This window comes from Miniopterus schreibersii (genome assembly GCF_964146895.1).
Source record: "Miniopterus schreibersii genome assembly, chromosome: 21".
NCBI lineage: Eukaryota > Metazoa > Chordata > Mammalia > Chiroptera > Miniopteridae > Miniopterus > Miniopterus schreibersii.
Window position 1 is genome coordinate 13,316,114 of NC_138123.1, and position 15,660 is coordinate 13,331,773.

At 51.0% G+C, this 15,660-nt stretch overlaps 1 long non-coding RNA gene across 1 annotated transcript in view; it reads right to left on the reverse strand.

The window, feature by feature from the left end:
• The window catches only part of LOC308550406, an 84,882-nt gene extending 78,924 nt beyond the window's left edge, over positions 1-5,958 (reverse strand). Inside the window, exon 1 of the long non-coding RNA XR_013997890.1 lies at positions 5,885-5,958. This is a non-coding gene — a long non-coding RNA (uncharacterized lncRNA). The remainder of the gene's footprint in view (positions 1-5,884) is intronic.
• Positions 5,959-15,660: the final 9,702 nt, after the last annotated feature.

Sequence of the window (15,660 nt, forward strand, 5' to 3'; positions counted from 1 at the left end):
TACGATAGAAAGCCAGGCCATGATAAGTGCTATAGATTAAAATCAGCAGCATGCTGAGGAGGGGAGATTGCAGAGCAGGAGGGTGGGCTGGGTGTGCTAGTTTAGCCTGTGCAGAGAGGCTGTGGCTTGGCCCTCCCAGCCCATAGGCTCTCCAGAGAAGCTGGGACACCAGCTTCCCTCCACTGAGGGAGGTCGTGGGCTCCATTTCCAAACAATAACACACAAGCGGAACAATACTATTATTCTTCACTTTCCCAGTTATATTTACCTTTTAGAAGTTTCTGGATGAGCAAATGATTATGTCCTTCTACCCTGACCCTGGGTCTGGTGCCAGCTATGTGTGATCGTATGGTGCTTCCTAAACAGCTGAGTTCAACCAGAAACGTTCCAAAACTAGTACCTCCATTCCATTACCCCCCAAATAGGAAACCTCAAACTAAGCAACCACAATCAAGTCTGGAAGAAAATAGGCAACATAAAAATGTCCACGGGAAAAAGAACACACACAGGACCCGTTAAGGGTACTGCCCATCTGAAGCTTCCCTCACAAGACCTCTCCAGGCCCCTAGAAATTGTTTCTAAACAGTCATGAGCAATAACCAGAGAGGGCAGAGTAACAGTGGTTTCCAGACTGGGGCCGCACATCTCAAAGGCCAACACAAGTGTCCCTGAGGTACAAAAGAAAAGACTCCAACTCCTATCTATTTATTTATTAAATAGTTTACTGAATTTTTTTTTTTTTTTTAGAGATAAAGGGAGAGGGGAGAGAGAGAAACACTGATGTGAGAGCGCAACATTGATCACCACCTCCTACATGTCCCCACTGGGGATCAAGCCCACAACCCAGGCATGTGCTCTGACCAGAATCAAACCAGCAACCCCCTGGTGCACAGGATGATGCCGAAGGAACTGAGCCACACTGGGTGATATTTATTTTTGATATTATTCTTCTTAAAATTTATAATGTTATGTTTTATAATGTCCATGTTTTAGCATGGTAAAGTTACATACATACATGTAAATAATACATTGTACATGTACACATACATGCATACAAATATATGTACATAGACCTAGACATACTTCTATGGGTGTTTAGACGGGTGATTTTGTATAAATGGGATGCACATTGAAGAAGCTCAGAGATCTTACTACAAAGAAATTGTTGTTCTTTGAATTAAGGCATTAAACACATGAAACAACAGCATTTGTTCTATACAAAGAATGAAAAGTATTTCTTAAAATTACTTAACAAAAATTTCAATACAAGAGCTATTCCTGAGCCAGTGAAGTGCACTGTTCAACAAGGAGCCAAATGCATTATCAAAGCATCCCTTGAGGACAGAGAAAGCAACCACCAAGCTGTGAAGGGTTCAGAGCAGGCTCCCCAAAGGTGCCCCTTAGGCATGAGGATTATTTAGAGCTGAAGACAATGGAGACTCTGCAGGCTCCGGAGAAACTTTTACCTCTTCCTTGAAGAATTTAAATTAGAGGCCTTGCCCATTAAGAGTTATCACCAGAAATAACTGTTTATGGCCTTTGCATAGGGCAGGACAAGCTTCTAATTACTGAAAACCTGCTCTCCTTATCCTGAGAATGACCTTCCTCCCCTTGGAAGCCCCAGGTGCCTCGCCCCATCCTTAGCTCAGGATGTCAGGTAGCCTTCACTTTCCCTTCTGTCTCTGACTCTGTCCCGCACATGGGGTTCCCTATGTACATATGTAATTAAATTTGGTTATTTTTCTCTTGTTAATTTAATCTGTCTCCTGTAGATTTAATTATTAGACCAGCCTAAAGCACCTTAAAGAGTAGAGGGAAGCCTCTCCCTCCCCAACATGGAAGACACAGGCTACCGTGACCTAAGCATCACAGTCAGAAATCTTCTTAAAAGACAACTAAATAGCCTACTTTGGACTTTGATTTCTCAAACAGCTCAACTAACTGGGAGCTTCTTTCAGCAGACTTAGCAACTATGCAAAAGTGAAAACTATGCAGTAAACTAATTGGCAGAGCTAGAGAGGCCCCTATGGCTAAATGTTTATTTATGCAACGGGAAGAATATCAACTAATTAAAACACCAGGATTATGAGGAAAGATTATGGTTCTCTTCCCCAATATCTGCAAGGAAATCAAAATAAAGCCATACCAAACTGCAAAAATAAGTTTAAGATCATCCAACATTCTGGGGGTTTTTTATAATTATTTCAGTGCCCAAGACCTCTCCAAAGGTCAGAGATCACCGGGTGGCCCTAGTCATTCAGACAGTCATTAAATATTTCTTAACCACCAACCATGTGTACAGTATGGTTCTAGTTACTAGCGACACATGAAATCTGACAGCAGTTCTCTTAGAATAACTTGGTCAGAAGAACCAGCAGAAGAGATATGACATGATCTTGCAGGATACTCGTGTGGAAGAGGGGGAGATATAGACTAGTTATGCGATATTAAGCGCATTAATAGTTAACCAAAGGCATGTGACTCCTTGTACACCTAGAAGGAAGCTTTCAGAGACACGATTCACGGTTTAGCCGTGAATAACAATTTATCACCAACTTAGGTAAAGATATGAGAACAGTCTGATCTAATGTGCACGCAGCATTCCTTTGGGAGCACAGGCAAAGGTGCTAAACAACAGAATCAAACTCCCAAATGCATCCTAGGAAGAACCACCTAAGATAAAGTAAAACGAAGCACAGTAAATGTTAGGTCCTGCAATGCCATTAGCACAGGAGGGGAAGAGGCGGCTTAATGGTGGCATGTGAGTAAGGACTCAGGGTTTTCAGTGAAGTGCACACTCGCTGAGTCTGAGGAGCATGGCCACCAGAAAATGACCGCAAACTCGGGCCCGCACAACCCACAACCCACAACCCACAACCCGGGCATGTGCCCTGACAGAGAACTGAACCGGCCACCTTTTGGTGTAGGGGACAACACTCCAACCAACTGAGCCACACCGGATAGGGCACTAATATGTTCATTTTAAATGCTAGAGAAACCTAACATTTTGATGCTAAAGGAGATCATGGAAATACTTTATCCTAACTCATTTGCAACAGGCAGTAGAGTCAGGAAACTGGAGCTTCTTGCCCAGTTCTGTCTATTCTATCACCCTGCAAAGGAATTAGGCACATAAACAGAGGCAGAAAATCTGGAATATGGGTCCCTGAATTCTTTAGGACTGCACTGCATACTTCACTTAAGTTCAAAACAGAAAAAAAAAACAACAACTTTGCTTTTCAGTTAACAATAACAGACTAAATTTCCTTCAAATTCAGCATGTATTTGAAAGGATTTGTAATCCTAAACCACCCCCATAAATAGAGGATAAGTTCAAAGACTCAATGTCTTCCCAGTCTAAAAACAAGCAAACAAAAAACAACCTTGAATTTACCATTATGGCTGGGGGGGGGGGGGGGGGTAATGTTCACATCAACACATAGTTCTTTGCAAAGTATGCAGCCCCTTTGAAACTGCTTTCCATGACCAAACACAGCACTTTTTAAACCAGTTTCAATTACCAGACAATTGCCCTTTCAGGGCAGCTCACTACTATTTCCTCACTTTCAAGAACAGATAAAGATTTTCAAAATGAGTAACCCATTACCCCTTTTGCCTCAGGTAAAAAGATCCCCCAAGGTGGTCAGGTATCTTCCTGAGCCCAAGTATATAAAAAACCCTTCAAAATAACATTGCAGTCCGGGGGGGGGGGGGGGGGGGGGCACTTATAAGCCCATATTACACAGCTTTAACTGCCAAATCCTGATGCTCTGGTAAGTCCCCTATTACATTCCATAAAAGTAAAGCTCTCTGAGAAAGGGAAAAGTTTAAAATCATAAAAAGGATTTGATAAAAAGAATATACACTTAGACCAGCTGGAGAAAATCGGCAGCTTGGCCTCCATACCTGCCATTTATCTCCTGCTTTCTTTTCCAGACCAAATCTTATCCAAGTTCACTTCACTCCATCTATAGGTAGCATGTGGGTACTGATAAAAGCTGTTCTGATTTCATTTCCTATTTCCCAGATGTTTGCTAGAGAGTTGTTTTCCCTTCAGCTATTTATGAATACGCTCTGATTTAGAACAAACAAATTCAACATGTTATATTTTAAGCTGAGCAAGACACACAATAACTGACAGCTTTAGACAATTTTTCAGGATATTTCTCCAGCTTATAAATAAGTTTGCCTACCTAGGCAAGATCTGGACAGGCTGCTATGCTCCTGCTTTAGGAAAAAAGCACTTAAAACACATAACTAAGAAGCTGCTGCTGCTGAAACGGCCAAATGCAGGTGATTGTACTTCTCATAAAAGGGATTGTGCTTAAAAATGAAAAGCCAAACATCAACTCTCAGCTGGGCAAAAGAAGGATGTTCCTAACATAATCCTTGGCATAAATCATGCATATTTACTTCAACTACATCTCTTGCCCAAATGCACCAATGGAAATTTTAGGCAGAATCAATGCTATTTGTATCCGAAACTCAAGAAAGATTGTATTTCCCCATGAATAAATTCTTTTGCACCTCTCCAAATCGATGAACGAACTACATGATCAAGTGGTAAACATCACGCGTGGGAATGTTGTTGGAACAGAATTATAAATCTCACCACAGAACCTTCAATTCGTCAAATAAATCAAAACATGAAACAGGCATCCTTCAATTTGTGACTAGAAACAGTGACCAAGCTGTCACTTAAAATTCATCTTTAGGAACACAAATAATAGGCCACCTTTTGGCATCTAAATAAATCCTGGTTTTATAGGGAAGTAACCTAGTTCAAAGTAAGTGTTGGAGTTCCCCTCCTCCCATTACTAATTGTAAAACTGAAAAGATGAGAACCTGACTGCAGATACGCAGGCAACTCAGAGCCCAGTTTACTAAATGCCTGTCATAAGAAAGCCATCTAGTGTTAACATTCAGAAATGAAAACTGCAGACAAAAGAGGCAAAGAAAAGAGGTATCTGAGTGACTATTTTGAACTTACTGAGCAAACCTATGAGAATCACCAAGGTTCTTTGTTTAAAAAAAAAAAAAACACAAAAAAGCCACCCTTATCAAAACCAACTCTGCATCTGAGCATAACCCAGAAATCTCTACAATTTTATTTTAACCGAAATCCTGTCTGGTGGCCACAATTCCGTGGCCAGGGCACTTGATGTTTGCAGGACGCACGCTGGAGTCCTCCCCGTCATCCGGGGCTGAATTACTGTGACCGAGGCGGGCTAATGATGACAAATACCTCCCAGGGGGGTGATGCCAACTTGTGTTCCTCCCCGAGAAGCCGCGGCTCCAGCTCCCAGACGAAGAACCGAAAGGGATTACATTCCGGTTGGCCGCGCGGCTGGAAATCCATCGAAGGCGCCCGCGGGGACACTCCCAGGACTCGGCCGAACTCGCTTCACTATCGCGGGGACCGAACGCAGCGCGCAGCCCGGGACGCGGCGCCCGGCGCGCGGGCGGAGGCGGAGCGTCGGACTCGGGAAGGTCGCGGCCGAGGGTCGCCGGGCGCGGGGGGCTCGGGCACCACCTCCCGGTCCCCGCCCGCGCCGCGGCTCCGCGTCGGGCACCCCCCTCTCTTCTCCAGGTTAGTCGGAGGAGTCGCCGGGCGCCCCGGGAGGTCCTCGTTAGTGCGCGAGTCGCCACGACGGAAATAACCTCGCGGCCGATCGACAACTTTGAGAGAACAGCGGCGGCGCCTCCGCTTCCAGCCGCCTGCGGAGCGCGGGCGCCTCCGCCCGCCGGACCCCAGCGCCCGAGCCCCCGGAGCCCCGCAGCGCCCGCCGTCGGCCCCCGAGGCGCCCCCGGGGCAGCGCCCTGGCCGCCGGGCAGCCCCCGCCGACCCCACCCGTAGGCGCCCGCCCGCTCGCCCCACACGCACCTCCGAGACGCGGTCCGCCGGGACCCGCCACAGCCCGCGAGCGCGCGGCGCCTACCGGGGCCGGAGCCTGGCCGCCCGCCGCCCCGCTCTGCCCATCCGCCCGGACTCGGCGCGCCCCGGGCTCCGGCGGGAGGCGGCCGGACCCGCCGGCTGCGCGGGAGCTGCGGGCCTGCGCTCGGGCGGGCGGGCGGGCGGGCGGCCCGGGGCGCGCGGCGCTGCTCCTCCTCCGCCGCCGGCCGCCGGCCTCCTCGCGCTCCGCCGGCTCTTCCCGGGCTCCGGGTCTGCGGCGCCGGCTCCCGACGCTGCCGCCCGCCGGCTCCGAGGCGCCGCCCCCCGCCCGCGCCGCGGCCTCTCATTGGCCGCCTCCCGCAGGCCCCCTCGGCCCCGCCCCGCGATTGGGCGCTGGCTCCGTCCGTCCCCCTGGCTCGCGGGCTCGGCGAGCAGCCGGTGCGCGGTTCCCAGGCCCCGGTGCGCGGGAGCCGCAGGAACCTGAAGGGCTCGGCCCTGCCCGGGGAGGGCGCTGCGGTCTTTGGGGGGCGGGGGGGGGGGCGGGACGGCCTACCGGGGCCTGCCCGCCGGGAAAGCCGTCGCCGTCCTCCTCGGGACTCGCTCGCCTCTCCGGCTGCGAAAGTGACGCCCCAGCCCCCCTGCGCAGTCGCGACCCCTCCCGGCCTCCGCGCCCAAGTTGGGAGGACCGCCCCCTCCCGGCCCCGGGATCCCCGCGCCGCGAAGCCCGGAGCGTCGCCGCCGACGAGACGCGGGCAGCGGCCGGCGCTGCGCAGGTACCTGCCCCGGGCGCCGCGGAGTCGCCGCAAACGGCGATCGTACGAACGACCGCGTCACCGTGTCCAGGAGACGGCAGGGGGGCAGCCCCACTGCGTGCCAGCCCCACTGCGTGCCAGCCCCCACCGCGCGCCAGCCCCCACCGCGCGCCAGCCCCCACCGCGCGCCAGCCCCCACCGCGCGCCAGCCCCCACCGCGCGCCAGCCCCCACCGCGCGCCAGCCCCCACCGCGCGCCAGCCCCCACCGCGCGCCAGCCCCCACCGCGCGCCAGCCCCCACCGCGCGCCAGCCCCCACCGCGCGCCAGCCCCGGGGAGGGGCGGGGGGCGCCCGTGCGCGCGGTGGCTGGGGTGCGAGGTTGCGGAGAAACGCAGACATAAATAGAAGTGTAGAACGAGGTTGGGTGGGGGCGACGCTCAGGGACACTAGCGAGAAGGACGAGGCCTCCCTGGGTCCGCCGGGAGAGGCAGGCAGGCCGTGCGCCCCTCCAGGCAGGCCTGCACCCCAGGGAGAAATGCGCTGGGCCGTCACGGTTTCATGCCCGTCCCCTCTGTCTTCCTAGATGTTGGTCCCCAGAAGGAAGCATTGCCTGAAACTACTCATGTCAGTGTTTCACACGGGACTTGGCCGCTGAAAGATGAAAGGATCTCTGGAGACTCCTGCAAGCTAGCCGGCGCTGGCGCAGCCTGAGGGTGCCGTGGGGGTCACAGCCCACCAGCAGGTACAGACTGGGGCAGGTAGGCTCTCGCTTACCTTCCAGCCCCGCCCTAGGGGGCCCAGAGACGGGTTAAGGTGCAGGTAGGTGCCAGAGTTGTGTGCTGGGAGCCTCCTGAGAGTGGATTCGGGGTTTTCAGTTCCTCCTCTCCTGGAGGCAGAATTCTTCCTGGAGAAAGAGTGTGTGTACTTCCCTGTCGCAAACACGCCCTGGAACATAACCTGTGAAACGTTAGAGGCGGGCCCTTCCTGGCTGTCCTTCCAGGGATCTAAAGCTCGTACAGATTGTATGATCTTTTTTATCTCTTCGTAAAATATGGGTCTGATATATGGGAATGGGTATAATAAAACCTGTCAGAGAGCAGTACTGTGACCCGACAAAACTCCTGCACTCTCCAGGCTTGGATGGGCTTCCCAACCGTCCCAGCATCCTCAGCATTTAGGAGACTCATTCAACAGTTACGGAGACCCCTCGATGTTCCAGGAGGTGCTGGGTGCAGGGATATAAAGCTGCATAGGACACAGGCCCCACTCTCTAGGAGCTCACTGCGGGTGGGAACAAAACCCCACAGGGGCAGCCAGTGGGGACACACTTCCTCCATTGCATGTTATCAGACCAGTATTTGCATGTTTCACTGTCTTTCCCACTGTTGGGCCACAAGAAAAGAGCTACATCTCCCCCAGGGTTTTGACCCCTAAGGCAGTGACTGCCTCAGTCAATGGGTTTCACTGAGGTGGCTCTTGCTGATGCAGCTGCAATTGTCCCTTGTCTGATAAGCACATTTGGTGTGTTCCTTAAGGTCCCATACATGAAGATCTTATCAGGAAGTCCCGAAGACTCGCAGTGACCTCGTTAGCCACAATTATCTTCCTCTCCCTCCCCACCACTCTCTTCTTAGGCTTTGCAAACTACAATTGAAATATCCTAAGTCCTTTGGCCACTATCAAAGTTGGCAGCATTTTTTAAAAGTCCATGAGAGTTTCTGACTTTGCCAGAGCCCAGCTCACATGGCAACCTTTCCTCATCAGAATGTCCGGGGTTTCAGTGAATATATGAGCACCTTTGCCTTGCCTGGTCAATGCTGGACACTGGTCATATGGCCTAGGGCTAGACTCACAGGGCATCCGCCTTGTGGCAGATGGTGAGATTTTCAACAGACGAAGTTTAGGAATGATTTTGGATCTTCCTTACCAAATAAAATATTCTAGAAATACTATTAGATGTGATGCTTAAGTCCTTCGTCGTTTGCCTTCTTAGGGAAGGCTAAATAGGGTGGAGACTGGACTTGTAGTACTGTTAAGATATCCGTTTATCATTTTGGCCTTAGGATATGTTACTGAAAAAAACTTTTTCTATTAAGGCTATACATTTTGGCAAAGTTTAAAAAAAAAAAAAAATCAACTCTGAAGTGTAAAATTGTTTTTGCCTAGAAGCCAGTGAACAGTCCTGTGTTTATTTCTCACTTTCACCTTCCCTCAGGTCCAAGAGTCCTCTCCTCCTGTCCTCTAAGCCTTACTTTCTGTTTCTCAAAAGTCATTTCTCTCCTGTGAATTTCATCATGCTCTAGGATTTCCTAAAAAACAAACTCAAGGGGTTAAATAATTCTCTTCACAACTCTGAGCACATTAGTCTTACATCATTTGTTCTCTAAAAAGTATAAAGAAGTAGAGTTGAAAGACATACCAGCTGTCTGCCCTGTTCCAAGATTTTGAGCTTGTTGGCTGACCTAGGTGGGTAGTTTACCTTGGAATTTAGCAAAGCTGGAATTTTATTTCCTTGACACCCCTCAGTGGGTCTACGGATGACATGCTCGCACAGTAATGAACCGAGTGCCTGCCTAAGTTAAGTAAGGGTTTAGATTCCTGCCTCATTCCCTTCTCTCTTCTACTTTCAGCCCTCTTTTTAAAAGTATTTCTTTGAAGTCAAATGGATATTCATAATTTGCAACAAATATGTATTGATTGCATACCACGTTCAGGGCGTGATGTTCAGCTCAAAGGAACCAGGAGGCTGTCCCCCAGACTATGTGCATTTCATAAGGAGCAGCACTTCAGGAGGGGGTGCCCAGGACCACCAATCACTGGCGCCCACAGGGAGAGCAGGGAAGCCGACGTCAGCAGGCAAAGCTTGGGTCAACCTGGGAGGCTACCCCTAGGATCTCCAACCTGCCTAGCAAGGAGGAGAAAAGAGAGCAGTGCTGGCGAGAGGAAGCACAGTGGGCAAAGACGCAGGAACCAACTGTGCCAGGCATGTGTGGGAAACAGCCGTGCCCTTTGGCCAAACACAGGCTTACTCGCTTATATAACCATCACTTAAATGGCGCTGCGTCTGTGCCTGTTCTGTTTTCTTCTTAGAGGGGCAATCCTCCCACGTGGATGAGCACATGGGCACTGCTTCATCTTTCCTTCAAAACAGAAACCTCTCACAACAGAAACTTGTTAGGATACGGTCTTGTGAAGTAAAATAAGAAGTGCCAGGTTCTGCTGCAATTACAAAAAATGGTTGAGCTGCAGCTGAGATAGCTGGGTCACCAGCGCTGGTATACCAGCAGTCCCGATAGAAAGGCAGGGCGTGTTCCTCTCCGAGTGGAACCCAGTAGAATCATGTAGGAGTTATTAAACAATGCGCTAAATATCACATACTATCCAGAGGAGCCTAAGAGGAAACTCATCCAATAAAAAAATCAATGCTGCAATTATATCTGGAGGACTACTGAGTGCTCAGTTCTGCTCAGGGGATGCAGAAGATTATTACATATAAATAACTAGACCATCCTCAAGGCAGTAGTGTGGCTGAGCTGGGATTTTTACATAGGAGACAGTTCTAAGAACAGTGCAAAGGCGATACATTAAGATCTAATTTTTACAGATATGTGCCATGGAAATCCAGAAAGCAGCAGTGATGGCGTGATCAGAGATCAATAACAAATACGCTTCAGAAGGGAAAGGTTTCTTGTTTTCTTAATGGCACATTTCACAAATAAGAAATCCTACGTGCTGGTCTTTGCTATAATGTGTCTCTCCAAGAATCTTCCAAGACAGATGGGCCCGCCCTTCCTTCCTTCCTTCCTTCCTTCCTTCCTTCCTTCCTTCCTTCCTTCCTTCCTTCCTTCCTTCCTTCCTCCCTCCCTCCCTCCCTCCCTCCCTCCCTCCTTCCCTCCCTCCCTTCCTTTCTTTCTTTCTTCTTCTCACATGAGGGTATGTTTTTGTTGATTTCCAGAGAGAGGAAAGAAGAGAGAGAGGAAAAAACATTGATGTGAGAGAGAAACATCAGTGGGTTGCCTCCCAAACACACCCAGACTGGGAATCGAACCCACAACCTTTTGGTGCACAGGACGATGCTGCACTTCAACCAGTTGAGCCACCCGGCCAGGGCCAAATGTGTTTCTTCTTTCTTGTTGATTCAAACTAGGCCATAGCTGTTCACATCTTCTACCCCTTACCTTCTCAGTCCGGACCCATAGCTACATGACAACACAGCTGTCTTCTGCCCTCTCGTTTCACCTCGCTTTAAACAACAACAGAAGCCTCACCTGTGTGTAATCCAAAGTACTTTCCACCTTTGCCTTGCTCTGGTCGCCCAAAGAGTGGATTTGTTAGGACCCCTTTGGTGTCAGACAAAGCTGACTCATTTGGAAGCTTCCTAGATACAAGACTAGAGACGAGTGGCGCCTCTAAATTCCATTTTTCCTCATCTGGAAACGGGGGCGTCCGTCCTCGGGCTGTGGTCCTGGTCCCACGTGAGCTGGTCTGAGTGCTTAGCGCGGCGGCTGGCACGTGGGGAGCGCTGAAAACCCCGTGATCGGCACCGGGAACCACCGCCTCTCCCCTTCCACGTGGGACCCACGCAGAACCCCACACGGGAGGCCTCCATAACCAACTGATGAATGATGAAGGAGTGGGTGGGTGGGGTGCGCCGGGAGATAAAGTCCGGCGTTTATATCGGAATCCTCCAAGTCTTATCCCTACTTGGCACTTACAGTCTTCTTTAATCAGCATTTTGGGTTCTACTTTTAAGAAATACAGCAAAGTAATAGCGTGTGACTTGAATTGATCTGTGAGCGGCTGCTATTCTATACCACTAGGTGGCGTCTATCAATAATGCTAGGTAACAATTCTAAAGGAATTAATACAGAAAAGGCGTACATACACATACATGTACACACACATATACACACAGTTACCTTTTACATGCAATTTCATTTTAACATTAGTTATGAACCTGGAGCTGCCTGTAGTTTGGCAAACCCTTGCTTTCCTAACTTTGTCTCCTGTAACAACAGTTTTAGCTGTCAATGAAACTCTAAGTGGCCTCAATGTGCAAGGTTTCACGGTGCCTGGGGACCACTCTCCAAATATTTCTGAAAAGTTGATGGAAAAACTGGGAAAAAAGAAAAAGTTGAAAGCAAGAGGGAGACTATATAGAAAGGCAGACGGACTCTCCTGCCTGCATTTACTATTCATTCATTCACTCAACAAGCGGGGCTTGGGCACCTAGAGCTTCCACAGCTGCATGAGGCACTGGGGCCAGGGTGAGCACTAAGACTGGCCGTTGAGGATGTGTTTGCTGTCCCATACAGAAAAGCCACCAGGCTATGAAGACACGCGTGTTTCTAATGTGACATTTAAATCACGTAAGGGGACAGGTGTTTCTTAGAAATGGCCTTAATAAGGGAGCAGTCGAGATCAATGCAAACTGAGGGATCAGGACGAGGCAGTTGCTGCTTGCCGGTCCCGGGGGGTTAGCAGGATGCCTTTCCTCACTCTGGCATTTGACTGTCTGTGCCAATTAGGCCCAGAGGAGCTGCGTCTGAGCATTTTTGCGGAGAGACCTAGGTGGACAGAGGACAGGGGAAGAGGGACGGGAGAGTGGAAGGAGCCGGAGTAGCCAGGAATAAGCAGTGGAAACTCTTTCCACCACATCTGAACTCTGAATCTTTGATACGGAGAGAGCGAGCCCATAGTTTAAAATGGAAAGAGTAAGTACGGCATAAAACAAAACCAAAACACCTCAGCCCCCCCAGTTCCAGTGTTCCCAGAAATCTTCACATCGGGTGTGGCGGTTGCAAAAGTGAACTTGGACTACCCTGAAATATCCCTTCCTTATTTCCAGACACGCAGGGAAGGGACCGAGCTGAGACCCTGCAGCGGGCACCACTTCATCCACCCACAAAACAGCTGCTCACGTGACTGCCTACCTCTCAGCATGTCTGAGAACAGACCTACCAGTTTTCCCCGAAGACTGACCCTCTTGCTGACCTGGGCGTCTGCGACAACAGTAATTGTTAGTGCCAGTTACTGGACACAGTAGGGTCTCCTTGGACTTCCCCTTTCTCTGTGTCCCGTGAACAGCATGGGACCTCTCTGGGTTCCCCCAGAGGTCTCTCACTCCAGCCTCCTTTGCTGTCCCATGTCACCACCACCCCTGTTTTTCTGTTCAAGTGTGGGCAACTGTCCTAGATGAGCTCTTTGTTTTCTGCCCCTCAACTTCCAAACCGCTGAATACGCGCTCCTTCAGACAGACTCCCAGCTCAGACTCCTTGCTGGAGCCTAGATTCCCCTCCCCTTGCTAACATTTAGACCTTCCGAGACCCGGCTCCTTGAGCTCCCTGCATCTCTCGGTAGCAGGGGCCACTGCAGACCACTTTCTCCTGGGAACACTCACTTCCCTTTGCCCCAGGGCCCCCTTCCCCTGGAGCCCCTCCGCCCTCTCTGCCCTCTCTGCCCTCTCCTCCGGCTTCATTCACCTAGACGCTCCTCGGGGTGATCTCTGCCCCTCCCCTCTTCCGAGGAAGCCTCATGTCCAGTGTTTACAGTTCTGCCCTCATGCTGTGAGCTCACCCCCAGCCTATGGAGGCTTGGACTCCTCGATGGTACACCTCCCACACAATCTCCCCAAAGATCAGACCATCGCCTGCCTTCCCAAACTCCTTTCCCAATGACCCTTATCTCAGTAATGGCACCCCCCATATACCTGTCCCTTCGGAGGCCGCGGCTCCTCTTTGCCGCTCCCTCCTCTCTCCTGCTCTCACCCAGTCAGCGAGTGTCTTTCAGCTCGACCTCCTGACCCTCTCGGCCTGTGTCCCCCCCTCCGCGTGCCTCCTGGACGGCCTCTGCGAGACAGCAGCAGCAGGCTCCGACGGGCTGTCTCCTGTCCCCTGCGCAGCCTTTCTCTAATCCACCCACCGCACAGTCTTTCATCCGCACGGGTCACTCACCCCCCTCCCCTGCTTCAGTCCCTCCAGAGGCTTCCCACGGCCAAGGGAAAACCTTAAACCCTCGGCCTGGCCCTGCTGCCTCCCCGGCCCCCTGCCTGCTCTCTGCCCTCCAGCCGGGTGGTATTCCAAACGCCTTTCAGCTCGCCCTGCTCCTCAGTGTCGCCCTGAGCCCCCACGCAGACTGTCCTGTCCCCCCGCAGGCCACTGTCTTCCCGCCGGCATCTGGCTCAGCCGACCCATCCCTCAGGTTGCAAAGGTCTCCCTCAGGAGGGCCCTCCTTGATGCCCGCACTCGGTGAGGTCACCCCTACGCCTTCTGGTGGCACCTGAACCAGCCCATCACCCGCCTTCTCCTGCTCGTGTGTGTGGGGGTGTATTTGGGGGGCAGGCTCTGTCTCTCCCACCACCTCTGTGATGGCAGGAAGTGTGGGGTGGCTTTGATCGCCTCCTCCATGAAACACTCCTTCAAAGCCCGGTCTTCTTCTGAATTCCTAATAGCTCTTGTCAAAGATCCCAACCCTAGCCCCAGACACTGCTGCGCATCTGCTGAGGGGTGAGATGGGCCCGGTGGCAGTTTATTGCCCCTGCAGCGGGTCAAACATGCCTACAGGGAAGCAGTTCATTCCAGGGAAAAGGGCACATTTGACCACTTGCAGAACCTCAGAGCTGGAGGGAGGCGTGACTCTCAGGACCAAATGATGGCTCCCACCACTCATCTCAATTTATCTTGGAACCTGCCTCCATATACCCACAGGGAGAAATAGGGCCGTGCTTTAAAATTATCAATTGAAAACCACAGTGGCACTGGGACACAGTAAGTTGTGTTTGTTTTCTTCTATTACAATGTGACCCATCACGGCCAGATGGCCCCCAGGTTCAGCCCAGACGTGCAAACAGCACTGGCACGTCTGTGGCCGTGCCCTGCAGAAGGTGGCAGAAGCAGCAGCAGGGCCTGTCAAGGGCCTGGGGCAGCGAGGAAGAAAGCAAAGGAGGCTGATGGAGGTGCTGGTATGGGGCAGGTGTGGCTTTACCCAAATCAGTAACGGAGGCTGCAGCTCCTCCTGGCTGCAGCGGCCCAGGAGGCATGACCCACCTCCTGGAAGCCACAGAGCTGCCAGGAGAATCAGTCTTGCGTGCTTGACACTCATCCCCTGAACTTGCCAGGAAATGTGTGAGAGGGGGTTCTGCACTAGCAGACAGGGGTGAGAGCCAAAGAAAGGCCAGTGATGACTCTGAGCATGGCCCCTCCGCACCTGAAGACAGTCTGGGGGATCTGGTCATGTTGAAATTGAGTGTATGTGTCACCAGGATTTATAGATACTGTCTCATATTCTTTGTTATTACTGTAATAGGTATAATCGTTTCTCTAACCACATTTGATAAGAGATGGAGATAAATCTGTCTGAGCAACTTGGCCACTGTTCCAGGAGCTTGGGGGACTGCTGTGCATGCATGGTGTTTGTTTGAAAGTGCAGCACAGAGGAGGGCTGGACTCATACATCTTTGCACCTCGAAGGGTGTAAAACCTGGAAAATGCAAGTGGGCTTTGGTCTCTTGAATGATTAGGGCCAGAATCCCAAATTCTTCATGATCTTGCTATATTTTATAATTTTTATTGTTTAAACATTTTTTTGATTTCAGAGGGAGGGAGAGAGAGAGAGAAACATCAATGATGAGAGTCATTGATCGGCTGCCTCCTGCACGCCCCCTGCTGGGGATCAAGCCCACAACCTGGGCATGTGTCCTGACCGGGAATTGAACAGCGATCTCCTAGATCCTAGGTTGATGCCCCACCGCTGAGCCACTCCAGCTGGGCAGATCTTGTTATATTTTAAACACAGTCATTTCTCCATTCCATCTACTCTCCCCATTATCTACCCAGCTACTTCCCATAGGAAATTAGATAAGAAGGTGTGGAGGGTGAATGTTGAAGGTGTATGTGCACATGTAATTATGACAAAGTGATCTCTCCAACTCTGTTCTAATAACTAAAAGCAATTGCTTGAGGGTCACCTATGGTGTTCATTACCCACGCCTCTGTTCCATGCAATTGCACAGTCATC